This window comes from Physeter macrocephalus, chromosome 7 (genome assembly GCF_002837175.3).
Source record: "Physeter macrocephalus isolate SW-GA chromosome 7, ASM283717v5, whole genome shotgun sequence".
Classification (NCBI taxonomy): Eukaryota; Metazoa; Chordata; class Mammalia; order Artiodactyla; family Physeteridae; genus Physeter; species Physeter macrocephalus.
The window spans coordinates 38,874,533-38,891,440 of record NC_041220.1 but is presented as its reverse complement, the minus strand read 5'-3'; positions in this window follow the sequence as shown (position 1 = coordinate 38,891,440).

Below are 16,908 nucleotides of genomic sequence, written 5' to 3'. Positions count from 1 at the left end.
AAACTAAAAAACTCTGATGAACAAAATCAAAGAACTAAACAAACGGAGAGATATTTCATGTTCATGGATAGAAAGACTCAATATTGTAAAGATGTCCATTCTTCCCAATTTCGTCTATAGATTCAACACAATCCTGATCAAAATCTCAGCAAGTTATTTTGTGGATATTGACAAACTGAGTCTAAAGTTTAAATGGGGAGGCAAAAGACCCAGAATTGTCAATACAATATTGAAGGAGAAAAAGTTGAAGCATTGACCCTACAAGACTTCTAGATTACTACAAAGCAACAGTAATCAATACTGTATGGTACTGGTGAAAGAACAGACAAATAGAGCAATGTAACTGAATAAAGAGCCCAGAAATAGACCCACATGAATTCAGCCAACTGATCTTTAACAAAGGGGCAAAGGCAACACAGTGAAGAAAAGATAGTCTTTTCAACAAATGGTGCTGGTACAACTGGACATCTACACGCAAAAAAATGAATCTCGACACAGACCCTACACTCTTCACAAAAATTAATTCAAAATTGATCATAAGCCTAAATGTAAGATGCAAAACTACAAAACTCTTAAAAAATAATACAGGAGAAAACCTAGATGACCTTGGGTATGACAATGACTTTTAGATACAACATCAAAGGCACAATCCATGAAGGAAATAATTCATGAGCTGGACTTCATTAAAATTAAAAGCTTCTGCTCTGTGAATGATACTGTAAAGAGAATGAAAAGGCAAGTCACAGATTGAGAGAAAATATTTGCAAAAGACACATCTGATAAAAGGGCTGTTATCTAAAATACACAAAGAACTGGTAAAACTCAACAATAAGAAAACAAACAATACAATTTTAAAATGGACCAAAGACTTTAACAGACACCTCACCAAAGAAGATATACAGATGGTAAATTAGCATATGAAAAGAAGCTCCACATCAAGTTATCAGGAAAATGCAAATTAAAAGAAAATGCCACTGCAAACTTACTAGAATGGCCAAAATCTGGAACACTGACAACTCCAAATGCTGGTGATGGTGTAGAGCGACAGGAACACTGAGGCCCCAATCCTCGCTGACGCCAGCAGGACACCCTAGTCAGAGTCACAGTGCAGTACTGCCTCTCCCCAGTGGCCCAGCCAGGTGTGGGGAACCAAGCTTCTGCTCCAAAGGCTCTGCAGGGACAGGACAGCCTGAAGTCTTAAGAAGCGGGGGCGGGGTACTGTGCATGCTTGGGCAGCAAGTCTTCCAGGAAACCAAAGGCCAAGGGGTAGCACAACTCAGGCTTCTGGCATGGAACTTCGGAACCCCAATGCCACCTCTGCCAAAATCCAAGTCCATAGCAACCTGAACGCACAGTTTCATTCTGAAATCAGGAAACAAGTTTGCCAGGCCAGCAGAGGACCTGAATGGGAGCTCATCTGATAATATCTGGTGCTGTTAGCTTTGACAGCCTTCCATCATCAGTCTCCTGCCACCCTCCTCCGTCACCTCTTCCTGCAGAGCTGAGTACCGTGCCCTCCAAGTGCCGCTTGCCTCTACAGTCACGAAAACCACCCACCCGTGGAGGCAGGTCGGCTGGGCCCTGGTCTGCGTGGGTGGAGTACGGGGGTTTCCAGGAAGGCAAACAAGGTGCAGCTGGAGCCCACAGCGTTTCTGTGGCTTCGGGTGGGGGAAAGTAAGTGTGGGTCCCGATAGAAGGGCAGGCAAAGGACGAGCAGGAAAAGCACTGAGAATCCGGGACAGCTCAGCAGATGGCGGAATCACGCCGAGGCGCTGCGTCGACCACTCTTCGCAGAAGAAGTCTCGCGATTTCTACAGGAACCAGCAGGGGAATCCTGGATGAGAAACACCTGAGTGCCCCAGGTGCCGGCGGCCCCTCATCCCAGGCTCGTGCTTAAGGAGTCTGGCACATGCCACTTATCAAGCAAACCTCAATCCTCACTGACGACTCCAGAACACCCTAGTCAGAGTCACGGTGCGGCAGTGCCTCTCCCCAGTGGCCCAGCCAGGAACCAAGCTTCTGCCCCAAATCTCTGCAGGTGCCGGACTGCCGGAGGTCAGACTGCGGTAGTGAACTGCGCATGCTTGGGCAGCAAGCCTTTCGCCTTCCAGGAAACAGGCCTCAAGGAGCCATTCAGGGTTCTGGTGCCCAACCCTGGAACCCTATTGCCACCTCAGCCAAAATCCAAGGCCACAGCAACCTGAACGCACAATTTCATTTTGAAATCAGAAAACAAGTTTGTCAGGCCAGCAGAGGAGAGTTCACTTGATAATAGCGGGTGCTGTCAGCTTTGGCTGCCTTCCACTGCCAGTCTCCAGCCATCCTCCTCTTTCTCCTCTTTCTGCACACCTGAGTAGGGTGCCCTCCAAACGCCACTTGCCTCTATGTCCGTGCAAACCAAAAGATTCACCTGTCTAATGCCTCCAATAGCTACCGCAATATAAAAAAATTAGAAATCAAAAGGATAACAAAAAAAAAGAAAAAAAATACCACATAACCGAAAAACCATTATGCTATGTCCAAAAATCAATGGGTCAAAGTTAAATAGCTCAAATTATGAAATACAGTTAAAAGATCATGAAAGTATGGCACACCATAATTTTGGAGGTAAATTGATACACATAGTCTAATTTATAGATGTAAAAGCAGCTAACAGGAAATAAGGATGACTAAAAGCAAATTAGCTGAGCATTCAACTCAAAAATTAGAAAATCTAGAAAAATGAGAAAAAATTAGAAAATGAAATACTTTTAAAAACTATGTAATAAGGCAATAATTAACATAAGAGCAAAAGTCAGTGAAATAGAAAAAGAAGTAAAAGATTAACAAAACAATCTTTTTAAAAGACAACTAATATAGGCAATTCTCTAGTAAGATTTATCAAGAAAAAATTTAAAAATTAATAAATAAGCAAAATTCAGAATAAAAGAGAGAAACCCACTATTTATAGAGCAGAGATTTTTTTAAACTGTAACTGAATCTTTTGATTGCTAAAATTGGCCAGTAAGAAATAGAAAACTGGAATAGCTCAACAACCATTAAAAATAATGAGATGATAGATAAAAAATTCTCTCCAAAAGAAAGTCACCACCAAGATAGTTTATTCAGGCAGTTTTAATCAACCATCCAAGGAACACATAACAACCTACAGTGTCCATAATTTGTCCTAGAGAACAGAATTAGAGATAAAGCTGCCTCTAATTTTTATAAGACCAATATAATATTTATAACAAAATTAGATATACATTCAAGAAATTAACATTATAGGTCATTCCCATTTGCGAATGTATTCACAAAAATTCTGTGTAAAGGATTACCTAAATGAGCCCAACAAAATTTTGTAGAAACATGTAAGTTGTACTGTTTTTGCAAATTGTTGTATTAATTTTCCAAATTGAGATGCTTCAAAATTAGATAACTTATTAAACTAACTACACTAATTGATTAAAGGGAAAACTATGTCATGACTTATGTAAAAATAAAAGGATTCAAAAAAATTTAACTTTTACTTATTTTTTAAAACCCTTAGCAAAGTAGACAGAGGGAATCAAATAAATGTATAGTAAGTGACTAGCAAAAACATACTACAGATATCATGCATACTTCATGGAGGTTCTGCTCAATGCAGTAAGACAAGATAACCAAAGACTTAAATATTCAAATACAGAGTTAAGATGTCATTTGAAAAAGATATGATTGTGTACACAGAAAAAAAAAAGAATCAATAGATGAACATCTAAAATTAATGTCACTGTAGCAATATGTGAACATCATCCCAAAAAATCAGCCAAGTTTACCTATACCAGTAATTATCATTTGAATAAAATCTATAGAGTATCTAGGAAATAACCTAACGAAAGCTTTACAAAACCATTCTGGAAAACATGTAATCATTAAATGACATTTAATAAGACATCCAAATATATGAAAATAGGTGGAGAAATACCCCATACACGTTAATGAATGAGTGGATGGGGAGAAAACTTTATTCATTCAGCAATTATTTATTGAATTCCTGCTGTGTCAGACTCTCATCTAGGTTATAGTGTAAGAGCAGTGAAAAAGAAAAACTAAACTTCCTATCCTTATAGAGCATATATAAGTATATAATTATATAAAGTCTGTAACAACATTATAAATATGTCAATTTCTGCCAACTTAGCCTACACGTTCAATGGCAATTGCAGTCAAAATATTTTAAGAGTTTAAAGGAATTTATCACAGGACTACATTGTTGCAGTTTATATTTTACATGAACTATGCCCTTTGGACTCATGCAATGTGACAATTCTAATTTGCAAATTTTAAAATTAACATGGAAGAATAAAATTTTAAAAATAACTGTGATAATCCAGAAAAAGTAGAGCAAATAGCAGAGCTTAATTTAATAAGATACTAAGATATTTTACAAGGCTATAGTAATTAAAGCAGTGTTATAATAATAGAAAAAAAGCCAGATCTAGAAACAGATCCATGTATGTTCAGAGATCCATTATATATAACATATCCACTTTATACCAATGTGACTTAAAAATATAATTCAGACAACATGAAATATTGGAAAGGATTGTGGGATTATGAATTAGTGGAGTCATTTTAGGGTATAATCAGACAGAGTATAGTGTAACTAAGTACAGTATGTGCATACCCCATGCTCCATTCCACTCTCTGCTTTAAAAGCCACTCTATTCCACTCTGGCACCCCAGAGAAACTTTTAAACATGAATACAAAGATGGAGGTACAAACATGCTCTTTGTAGCATTGTTTGTAATAGCAAAGAATTGAAAGCATCTCTAAATATCTAGGTAAAGAGAGAAATAAAGTGTTGTATTAAGTATAGCTGAATGCTAAAATTATGTGTATCAACATGGAAAGATCTTTAAAAAGGTTTGTAAAAAAAACTTAGAAGCAGGGCTTCCCTGGTGGCGCAGTGGTTGCGCGTCCGCCTGCCGATGCAGGGGAACCGGGTTCGCGCCCCGGTCTGGGAGGATCCCGCGTGCCGCGGAGCGGCTGGGCCCGTGGGCCATGGCCGCTGGGCCTGCGCGTCCGGAGCCTGTGCTCCACAACGGGAGAGGCCGCAGCAGAGGGAGGCCCGCGTACCACCAAAAAAAAAAATAAATAAATAAATAAATAAATAAAAAAAAAACTTAGAAGCAGAACAAGAAGTACAACAAAATGTCACTTTACATTTTAAATAAATGCACAACATATAAAAACATAAACACAAAATATATCTTACATATTATTATACATTTTATGATATGAATTTATATAAAAATTAATGCATAGAAGATAGATACACATGGAAAGTAGGTGTAAGTGGAAAATTATACTGGGAAAAATTATTTTTTTAATTTAAAGAAATACAAATAAAATCAATTAAATTCATGAATGCTTGTTTGAATGATATTTTGGCACTGAAAATCAGTTAAGGAGATAGATTTCACCTTGGAGAAATCCACTGTAGGGCAGAAACAAAATAAGAAGATAAAACTGAGAAGCAGAGAATTCCAGCCTACCCAAGTCCTCCATCACTCTTCCTACACAAAGGAAAAACAGAATTATTGATGGAGGTTCCAGATTTCCACAGACCCATGGATTTGGAGAAAACAAGTCACCACTGTAATGTAGATAATACAGGGCTGTAGCAGCTCCCAACGGACATTTCACTTAACATTTATAACAATCACCCTTTTATTGAGGGCAAGGGCTGTATCTTAATTTAGATAATTTCATCAATGCACAATACATTTCTTATGCATAAGATACTGTGCTAGAAGATGATAGAAAGGACAGAGAAGATGTCTTTTTAATTATATTTGTAGAATGTCCAAAATAGCCTCACACGTGCAAAATACCCATCACGTTCAGAGAAATTAAATGACTTGCCCAATAACACAGTTAGTAAATGGACTGAAAGTGAGAAACTGAAATACCAAAAGTTTTATGCAATTTAGATAAATGTTGAGGATAGGATCAGAAGAATAAATTCACAGCACTATTGTACTTAAGAAGAAAAACAGGTAATACAGTATTAAGTATGGAAGTAGATATACTGAATGATGTGAAAAATATGGGAATGTTATATTGGATGGGCTCAAAAGATAGAAGTAGGTGACTATAGAAGTAAAGACTATAAATTATGGGAATAACATATCAATACTAGAATACCTAGTTGTTGTTTCTTTTTTATCTCCAGTGCAAATGGTTTGACCTCACTGGGATGCCTTGCTCATACTCAGCCTTGGACAGTCTTCCAACACAGGGCCTGAATCAGCAAGGTCTTTTCTAAATCAGACAGCACTACTGCTCTTGCATCATGATTCACAGCTCTGAGGTCACTGTGGTGACCTTGTTTGTGTAGTACTAAGTACATTACCAGTATCAGCAATAATTAGTCAATTAATCACCTAATTGTTAAGTGATCCCAAGTAGGGATAAATAGTAATATGCAATATTATTTTTCAAATTTCCACCAGGACTTTAGAAACCATGGATTTATTGATGAGTAGGTGAGCACTATTTGAGAACGAACAGTAGTTTTGGCTTTCAGCATGGGCAGCCTCTGGGGCAGCATTTCCAACCTTTGGACAGAAAATAGAAATTTTTATTCTCCTTGCCAGCCCTACCCAGGGCCACAAGCAGAAATGTGAAGATTACTGTTCTCCAAGAAAGAGACATGAATATAACCACAGGCCAACAACATCATTAGCCACCCATTCAATACTCTGGTAATGATTGATGTGCAAAAGGAAGTTTTAGTCTCCTGGGATTGTCCAGAGTGGCTCATGACAGTAACAGCGTAATTGCGGTCAGCCATAAGTCATCAATGTTACTGTACTTCCCTTAAGAAACTCTTTTCCCATGGCCACAAGGGTTTGCACAGAGAGTCTACCTTGCATATTTAACGTTGGCATTTTCTTTCAATCTCTGAAAGGGGTGGTATTCAAATAGAAATTAAAACTTTAACTTCCTTATCCATAAAAGGAGATGGTTCAACTTGATGTCCTTAAAGAGTTTTATTACTCAAAGTCAGGATTTTTCATATTTACTCAAAGGGATTTTTATTTTCTTCTTTTCCCATATTTGACTTCTTTTCTTGGTGCTCTGTGGCCCAAAATTAAAAGGAAAGTTTACTTCTGAAGAATATATTTGGGATATATAGGATCTGAACTAGAGTGAGTGTAGGGTACTCTCCTTAATTGAAATAATGTTTTAATGCAAATAATAAAAACCTCTGTAATGTCAGAAGTGAGAAGTGTGATCATTTGTGAGCAGTAAACACACTTTTTTTCCCCACAGGTGATACAAAGGTGATAGGAAAATGGATGGCTTCATGGATGGTAATTTTGAGGTTGTTTGTTCTGAGGAACAAGAAAAAATATGATGGCTTGGTGGAGTCCCTAAAGTTGATACTCTACTAAACGGAGGAAATCATGTAAGAAAGAGAGACTTCTAGTTCAAGGAGTAAAGAGTAAATTAATCGGCTTCTTTTCCCTCCCAAACTCCCTTTGAAATGGCAGAAAACGTAATAAAAATTAATACATATGGTCTTTAAAAAATGTTTACCCAGACAAGAAATTATGAGAACTTTCTGGAAGAGAAAGGCAGAGCATCTGGCATCAGCTAGATGGAGAAATAAGAGCCCAGAAAGTATAAGCTAAAGACATAGAAAAGATCTGAAGAAACTAAGAGCCGTTCTTTCCAACAGAATTCTGGATTAACTTCACACAGAGTCTAGTACAGAAGGTGGAAACAGATTGTGGGTAATTAGTAATTGTACCAATGGAAATTCTAAACTAGTAGTCCTACATCTCCTGTGTGGGAGATAGATGGAGATGTGAACTGCAGTTTGGCCCTAGACAAATCTACAAGAACATGTCTAGAAATAAATAAAGTTGTTAGAGGAGCAGTTATTTCCTAGTATGAATATTAATACATACACACATACACAAAATATATACTTGTATACTTATAAAAGAGGAGTTTGTCATTCTCTGTTTTATAAAATGGAACCATATTATGCCAAATTTTCTGAAGCACTGAAATAAAAAGCATTTTAAACCCATAGCTTGCCTGTCATATGTCAACTCTCAGAATATATGATAGAACTTCTAGAGAATAGGAGAGATTGCTGCGATTAATCCACATGAAATGAAGAATTATTATTCTAACCATTACATCTACTTAACAAGACTCACTGGTAAATTTGAAAGAATTTGACCTTATAAATAAATAAAATATACATGAATAAATATGGTACATTATAGCTTAATTCAAAATAACATTTTCAGATATTTAAGGATCCAGAAAGTTCACCATCCATACATTCCTTCTAAACAATGTATTCTTGGAAAAACTGTAGTAAAATAAAAAATCCAAAAGACAAACATGGGATCCAAGATATGGTAAAATCAGTCTTTGGCTGCCATAAGAAAATATCATAGGCAGGGTGGCTTAAACAACAGAAACTTATTTTCTCACAGTTCTGGGGACTGGAAATCTGATATTAGGATGCCAGCATGGTTGGTTTCTGGTGCGTTCTCTCTTCTGGCTTGCAGAAAGCTGCCATCTTACTGTGTGTTCACATGACCTCTTCTTCATGCACACATGAAGACAGAAGTGAGCTCTCTCTTGTCTCTCATAAGGACACTAATTCCATCGGTTAGGGCTCTACTGTTAAGACCTCATTTAACCCTAGTTTCCTCCTAAAGGCCCTATTTCCAAATACAGTCACATTGAGAGTTAGGGCCTCAGCATATGAATTTTGGAGGGACATGATTCAGTGCAAAGCACCTAAAGTATGCAATTAAAAAAATCTCAGTATGAAAGCTGTGTCATCAGGTCAAACATTTACTGGTTCAAATTAGAACTGGAAGTCTGAGAACTTTGTGTAAAAATGTCTTTAAAATGAAAATAAATATTATTATACAATTTTACAGTAAGAATGTACAAATTAAATTATAACACGCTGCTAATGAGAAGGTATCCCTTTTCTTATCAATAAGAAAAAACGTTTCCAATTAGAAACAAATAAAAATTAAAAGTTATAATCTAAACAAAATAATACATGAAATGATTTTGAACAATTGATTAGAACATAAGTAATGATGCTCTCTGAAATAATAAAGCCAAAACATTTAGTCATGTAATTCAGAAGGACAGATAAGAATAACTAGTACTCTTAATTTATAGTTTATGTGTTTTCTAAAAGTAATTTGTCATTTTACCATACATTGTCCTTACAGCTCAGTCTTTTCATATTAATTTCTCTTAGAGAGTAATTCTAAAAGTTGGCTTGAATTCTGATTTGTTTTTAAGTTAATGAAAGGTGAACTGATGTTTATGAAATAGTACACTAAGGTTTACTATTTGGACACTTAACTCTGTGCTAAGAAATTTGAAGTTCCAAAATCTCAATAACCATATCCACAACAATAAAATATACCCAAAATCTTTTAATTGTTTCTCTAATTTTTAAATTTTAACTTTGGTGAAAACTTCTAGCAATGAATACATATTTTTTAAATGAACTAATTTTAGTGTACCCTTCAGTTACATTTTTTCCTTCTGTCAAATTCAAGTAGTTAAACTGTTTTTACTTTAAAAATGTCAACCATTGTTCTTTAGATAGCATGGATATGAGTGATTTCAATTTTACCCTTTTCTATATTTTCCAAATTGCCCATCATAAACATATTACTACTCTTAAAATCAGAACAGACTCATGAATGTTATTTTTAATTTAAATGTCAAATAATATTGATATTAAAGATAAAATAGCTGAGGGGGGCTATAACTCAGTCATGGCTCTAAATTCTCTCTGAACTAGAGACAAGAAAGACAGAATTAAAAGAAAGGAGAGAGAGATCACTAGACTAAATGTTTTCCAGTGTTGGAAACGACTGAGTAGACCAGAAGCCAACCCCCAAATATATGTGGATGTTAGTCAAGTTGGTAAGTAAAACGTATCTGTCCTACATGCTCTTAATACTTTGGAAGACCTTTCCTCCTATCAACTTTATCTATTTTGGTTTTCCTTGATTTTTTTTAAATCAACTTGGACTATTTATTGCAAAAAGTATGGGTGAAGAGATCAGCCAAAGTCAATCCCTGAGGCTTATCTTAATTAAATAATAATAATAACAACAACAACTGACATTTGTTGAGTACTCTGTGACAGGGACTATTTTAAGCACTTTATATTCAATAGCTTATTCAATTCTTTCAACGCTGCCTAGAGGAAGGTATGACCACCCTCACCTTACAGACAGAAAAACCCAGACTTAAAAAATTTAAGTCACTTGCCCCAGGTCACTGAGAGCAAGTGGGAGCTCTTTCTAATCCAGAAAGTCTGACAGCTGAGGCCAGCTCAACACAACTACACTAAGCTGTTCCTAACTGGACAAAAAAAGGATGATCAACACTTGTTCCCAGATCAATGCAGAAGCATGTGCCAGTGAAAAGGAGGCTTAGTTTTCAGTTTTCAACTTGGTTTACTAAAAAGACACAAAGTTGCTATGTGTGACTAAACTTGCTACACCAGAAATGAAATTGGTTAATGCTGGAAAAACATTTGACAGTTTACAAAGCACTATTACATGTTAGAACTCACTTAATCAACCTCAAAATGTGGAAGGACCAGTAGTAGCATTATTTTGTAGCTGAGGAATATGAGCATCAAGGGGCAGTGATGACTCACCAAGTCAGAACAAAACCACTTTTTCTAACCTGGATCTTATGCTCTTTTCATTACTATTTCTGAGATAAATGCCAATAAAAAAATAAATAACAATGAAACAAATCTTTAAAGTCTGTCTTTGTTTGAGAGATGCCAGAGAGAAATATGGAATTCTCTTTATTTGTTGCTATGATATGTTTTCCCCCTTATCCTTGCTCTCCACTCCAGTCCCCACCACTCACACCCCATCCCCCACAGGTACTGCTCTACTGTTTCAATTTATGCCCTTAAATTAGACCCAGCAATTCCACTCTTGGGTATATATCTGAAAAAAACAAAAACACTAATTTTCAAATATCCATGCACCTCAATGTTCATAGCAGCACTGTTTATAATAGCCAAGATATGGAAGCAACCTAAGTGTTCATCAACAAATGAATGGATAAAGAAGATGTGGTATCTGTATACAATGGAACACTACTCAGCCATAAAAAAGAATGAAATTTTGCCTTTTGCAGCAACATGGATGGGGCTGGAGAGTATTATGCTTAGTGAAATAGGTCAGACAGAGAATGATAAATACTCTATGATATCACTTATATGTGAAATCTAAAAAATACAAAAATCTAGTGAATATCACAAAACAGAAGCAGACTCACAGATATAGAGAACAAACTAGTGGTTACTAGTGGGGAGAGGGAAGGGGGAGGGGAAATACAGGGGTAAGGGATTAAGAGGTACAAACTATTAGCTATAAAATAAGCTACAAGAATATATTGTAAGGGCTTCCCTGGTGGCACAGTGGTTGAGAGTCCGCCTGCCGATGCAGGGGACACGGGTTCGTGCCCCCGTCCGGGAAGATCCCACATGCCACGGAGCGGCTAGGCCCGTGAGCCATGGCCACTGAGCCGGCGCGTCCGCAGCCTGTGCTCTGCAACAGGAGAGGCCACAACAGTGAGAGGCCTGCATACCGCAAAAAAAAAGAATATATTGTACAACATGGGGAATATAGCCAATATTTTATAATAACTATAAATGGAGTATAAACTTTAAAAATTGTGAATTACTATATTGTACACATTTTACTTTATAATATTGTACATCAAGTATACTTCAATTAAAAAATAATAAAATTTTTAATTAGCATGTATTCTTGTAAAATGGCATACTGAAAACCTCTCATGTTTCTCCTCAACTACTACAATACCTCTGGCCACCAAATGTGTAGGGTTTTTTTCCCCCTCACAGTGACAAATTTTCTGACACCAGGTGGGTGTCCTACAATTCAATTCAGTTCTGATACTGTCTACTTGGAGTTAGTGTCAGATCTCACAAGATAAGAGCTTCTTCCTACAAAACTGTCCCCACCTTAGAGGCCAACCACAGTTCCAGGTTGTCACCTGTACTTCTGACCGACTGGCTATAAATGGGTCTTATAGACCATGAGCGCCTCCTCTGCTTCAATAATTTGCTAGGGATGTTTCACAGAACTCAAGGGATCACTTATTTACATTTACTGGTTTACGATATAATAAATGATATGACAAAGGATAAAGACAAATAGCGAGATAAAGAGAGACAAAGGGCAAGGTCCAGAGCAGGAGTTTCTGTCCCTGTGGAGTTGGGATGCAGCACCCTCCCAGCACATGGATATATGTTCACCAGCCTAGAAGCTCTCCAAACCCTATAGTTCAGAGATCTTTATGGAGGCTTCATCACACAGACATGACCAATTATTGACTCAATCTCCAACCCTTCTTTTCTCCCCAGAGGATGAGGCATGGGGACTTAAAGTTCCAAGCTTCTAATCATGGCTTGGCTTTTCTGGTGACCAGCCTCCATCAGGAAGCCATCCAGGAGCCCACGAAGAGTAACCCCATTAGAACAAAAGACACTCCTATCACCTAGGGAATTCCAAGAGATTTAGGAGCCCTGTATTAGGAACCAGGATCAAAGATCAAATATTAGAACAAAAGATGCTCCCATCGCCTTTATTACTTAGGAAATTGCAAAGGTTTTAGAAACTCTGGCCAGGAGCTGAAGACAAAGACCAAATACATATTTCTTATATGTCACAACATCACAAATGGGTTTATATCTCATGCACTAATTTACATAAATGGCATTAAGCTGTGACTCATTCTTCTTAGAATTTAGGACTAGCTCATTAGTGGCCTGGGGGGAACAGAAGCAGGGTGAATTATATGCTTTCCATGCTTGGCAGCATAGAGAACCATGTATACCAAAGGAGTATCTCTGCCTATGTTGACTTGCTACCTTCACCACCTTCTGTTTCATTTATATTCTCTTACCTAAAACAAATAAATTATTAGTCTGAATCAAATATATATATATAAATGTATTAAAAAATAAAAATTTTATTTAAAATTTATAAAAATTTATCTTTGCTTTATCAATATCATGTTTGAGATTTGTATTTATATCTAGTTCACTGTTTATAGTTGTGTGATTTTCCTTACTATGAAATCACCACAGCTTACTACTCACTTTCCTAGTGATAGAAACCTACTCTGCCCTCATCTCCCCTCTACCACAAACAATGGCCTGACAAAAACCCCTAAACATGTTTCCTTAGTGACCGTGAAAACATATCCTGCCTAATGGCAAGTTATCATGTATATCTAACGTTTAATCTGGATAGTTTGTGGAAGTATATCCTAATTATTCAGGTCTGATTAAGAGATAATGAAGCCCTCAAAGCAGCTGAATGTGAACATTTGAACACGGAAAGTGATAGAAAATATAAGAAGGAGCAAGCAAGAAAAAAAACTTCCTGGCATATAACCATGTGGGTGGAGGGTCATAGAGCTGGCATATTCTTAATTTCACTAAAGACTGGCTGACTTCTTCCCAGAAAAAAATGTACTATTTACATTCTCACTAACAGAGCATAAAAGTTACAGTCACCCACATCCTCTCCTCACTCAGTAGCATGCTCCTTTCTAATCATGACTAATCTGATGTATGTAAAATCATATTTCAGCGTTAAATTCATTTCCATTTCTTGAATTACTACTTTACATTGGCAAATCAGGCTTTCCCTCATCTAAATTATCAACTCATATCCTTTGCCCATTTTTCATTTGATTTTCTGCCTTTTTCTTGTTTTTAATTCTAGAAATTGATTTCTTCTTGATTTTACAAAATTCAAATATTGTCTCCAGCAGTCATTTATCACCTTAGTTTGTCTTTGGTTTCCTTTATTGAGCAAAAACCTTTCATTTCAATGTAATCCCATTTCTAGCCATTTACCATCTTAGAATTTGTGCTTTTGGAACTTCATTTAAAAATTTTTCTTCTCCCCTAAGTTACAAAATATCCTCTATGTTTTCTTCTATCAGTCATATTTAACCTTTCATAGTAAAGTCTTTAATGCATTAAATCTACTGTTGGATTGGTAAAACAGGGATCTGCTTTATTTTTCTCCATGTGGGAAGGTAGGTTTTGCTAATGCCATACACTAAACCATCCCTTCCCCTTGCTTTGTGGTCATTTTTATTATGTCTTATATTCCCAGAATACAAACAGATTTCACAGGAGGACCTCATCATGGTAAAAGATTTTCACCAAAACAGTAGCTGTGATTATTGAATAAAGGAAATTAATTAGCCTATATTCCCCTTTCATTGTCTGGGGTTCAACTTTTACTTAAGTTATAAGAACTACATTTTATCATGCAGTTTGTAATTACTAGCTACCCACTCCACTCTTCAAATTCTCTCACCTTTTCAAATCTCCAGACTTCTCTGTAAGCACTTCCCCTTAGCAAACACTGGTCTGCCCAGCCTCTACATCAGGGTTTCTTAAAAGCCTATACATTTCTTGGCAAAGCTCGCCACTAACTTGCTCTGCCTATGTAAAACATTGGTCTTCCTGAGCTAAATTGTGAGACTTCTTTTTTAAGAAGAGCTGCATGAGGGCTTCCCTGGTGGCGCAGTGGTTGCGCGTCCGCCTGCCGATGCAGGGGAACCGGGTTCGCGCCCCGGTCTTGGAGGATCCCACATGCCACGGAGCGGCTGGGCCCGTGAGCCATGGCCGCTGAGCCTGCGCGTCCGGAGCCTGTGCTCCGCAACGGAAAGGGCCGCAACAGAGGGAAGCCCGCATACCACAAAAAAAAAAAAAAAAAAAAAAAAAAGAACAGCTGCATGAGGTGACAGTCAAAAATACTATGCAGCATGCATAACAATATATGGGTAATCAAATCTCATGCTTCAAGTAATTACTGCAGGAATTAGGAACCAAAGCCCACCTCTTCCATAAATAGCACTGTCCAAATCACTCGAGGCTTGGTGTATAAATGTGTGTGTTTAAGTATGAGTGTTTTTGTGTGTTTGTGTGAGGGAGAGAGACAAATCATATATATTAATAGAGGCTGTGAGGTGAGACACAATATGCTTCTTCCTTCTAAACTTCTGAAATCAGCCGTTGGGAGACATCAGAGCCTAGAATGTATAGGGTTATGTTCTACATGGGCATAATAAATCCCAGATATTCACAGTTAATCCATGCCGCATTGCTCACTGGAGAATAATCTCCCCTGAGGCTCTGCCTAGGTCAAAAATGCCAACAGGCATTTATAAAAGAGATTGCTTCTAGAATTCCTCTCGTGAACAGTTGTTTCTCCCTCTTGTGGTTTGGGTACATTTGACAGGTTGGGAGCAAATCTAACATTTTGACTGTACCACTATTGCATAAAATACTGTAAAAAACAAACAAGCAAAAAGAAACCCACTTTTGCCAGGATTTTCTCTATAATGCAAACTTACTTCGTTTAATGCTAATTCAGCTCTATACAGGAACACAAATGATAAAAGCCCTTTTTGGTGGAGTTATTATTCTGAACTCTAATCCTAAAGGGATCAATGCCTTTCACCATCTCAGCTTAGGCTAGTAATAACCCACTCAGAAGAAGATATGAAGATCATTGACCTAATTTCAAAAAAGTTAATAAAAATCATATTTATCTAATAAAAGGTTATAGGACAGCTTAAAACTTAAATGAGTCTTCTTTGCTTTCGGATTATATGAACTCAGTGTACATTGATTATATCTTTCCCACTAGACTATAAGCTCCTTGGAGGCCAGGACTATGCTTTTTTCACCTTTATATTCTCAGTGCTTGACATGTTACAGACAATCAACAAATTAAAGTTATTCAATCTGACTATTAATATTGATCAGAAGATCTGATTGGCAGTTTGATATTTTATCGATGACAAAAATATGGAGACTACAAATTAATTATTACTTTATAAAGATACTTCGTCTGAGAGATAGAGTCCACAGAAGAGGGGGATTAATTTTTTTAAGTTGGGAATCAGGCAATTATACTAATTACTGCATCTCCCCAACTTTGGATTTCTCCAATGTGGGAGATGAATACTGAATGCCACAGAACATAAAATGGATTTAAGAGTAAAACTATAACAAACATGGTTCCTTAAATATGTGGTCTTGTTTTCTTGGTAATTCATCTGTAATACAGTTATGAGGATTTGTGTAGCAATCGTAAGGTGATGATATAGTAAGAAAATTCCATGATCTGCATCCTATAAACCCCTCGTACTCCAACACTATGGTTCCTAAGCCTTTGTCTTCTTTTAGGGTCCGACTCACTTATTTCAGATACTGTTCCCATATCCAGTGTTAGACATTTGATTATTCCTCCCCACAGTTGAAATTATTTGCTTTTTCTATGGCACTATCATAACACAAAGTTTAAAATGCTATGGCATTTTTCAAAAAAAAAAACAGAGGTACAAACTACTATGTATAAAATAGATCAGCAGCAAGGATATATTGTATAGCACAGGGAATTATACCCATTATTGTGTAATAACTTTTAATGGAGTATAACCTGTAGAAATACTGAATCACTAAGCTGTTCACCTGAAACTAATATAATAAATGAAATATGCTTCAATGCAAAAATTTAATAAAAAATAAAATACTGCATAGAAAAAAAAATGAGTAAATAAGACAGTGCAAGTCCTGCCTTCAGAATTTCATAGAAGAGAGAAATTAAATAGACAGTTATAATTTACAGTTAAGTAATGAACTATAATTTCCATAATTGGACTTCCCTGGCAGTCCATTGGTTAAGACTCCGAGCTTCCAATGCAGGGGGCACGGGTTCAATCCCTGGTAAGGGAACTAAGATCCCACATGCCATGTAGCATGGCCAAAAAAAAAAAAAAAAAAAAAA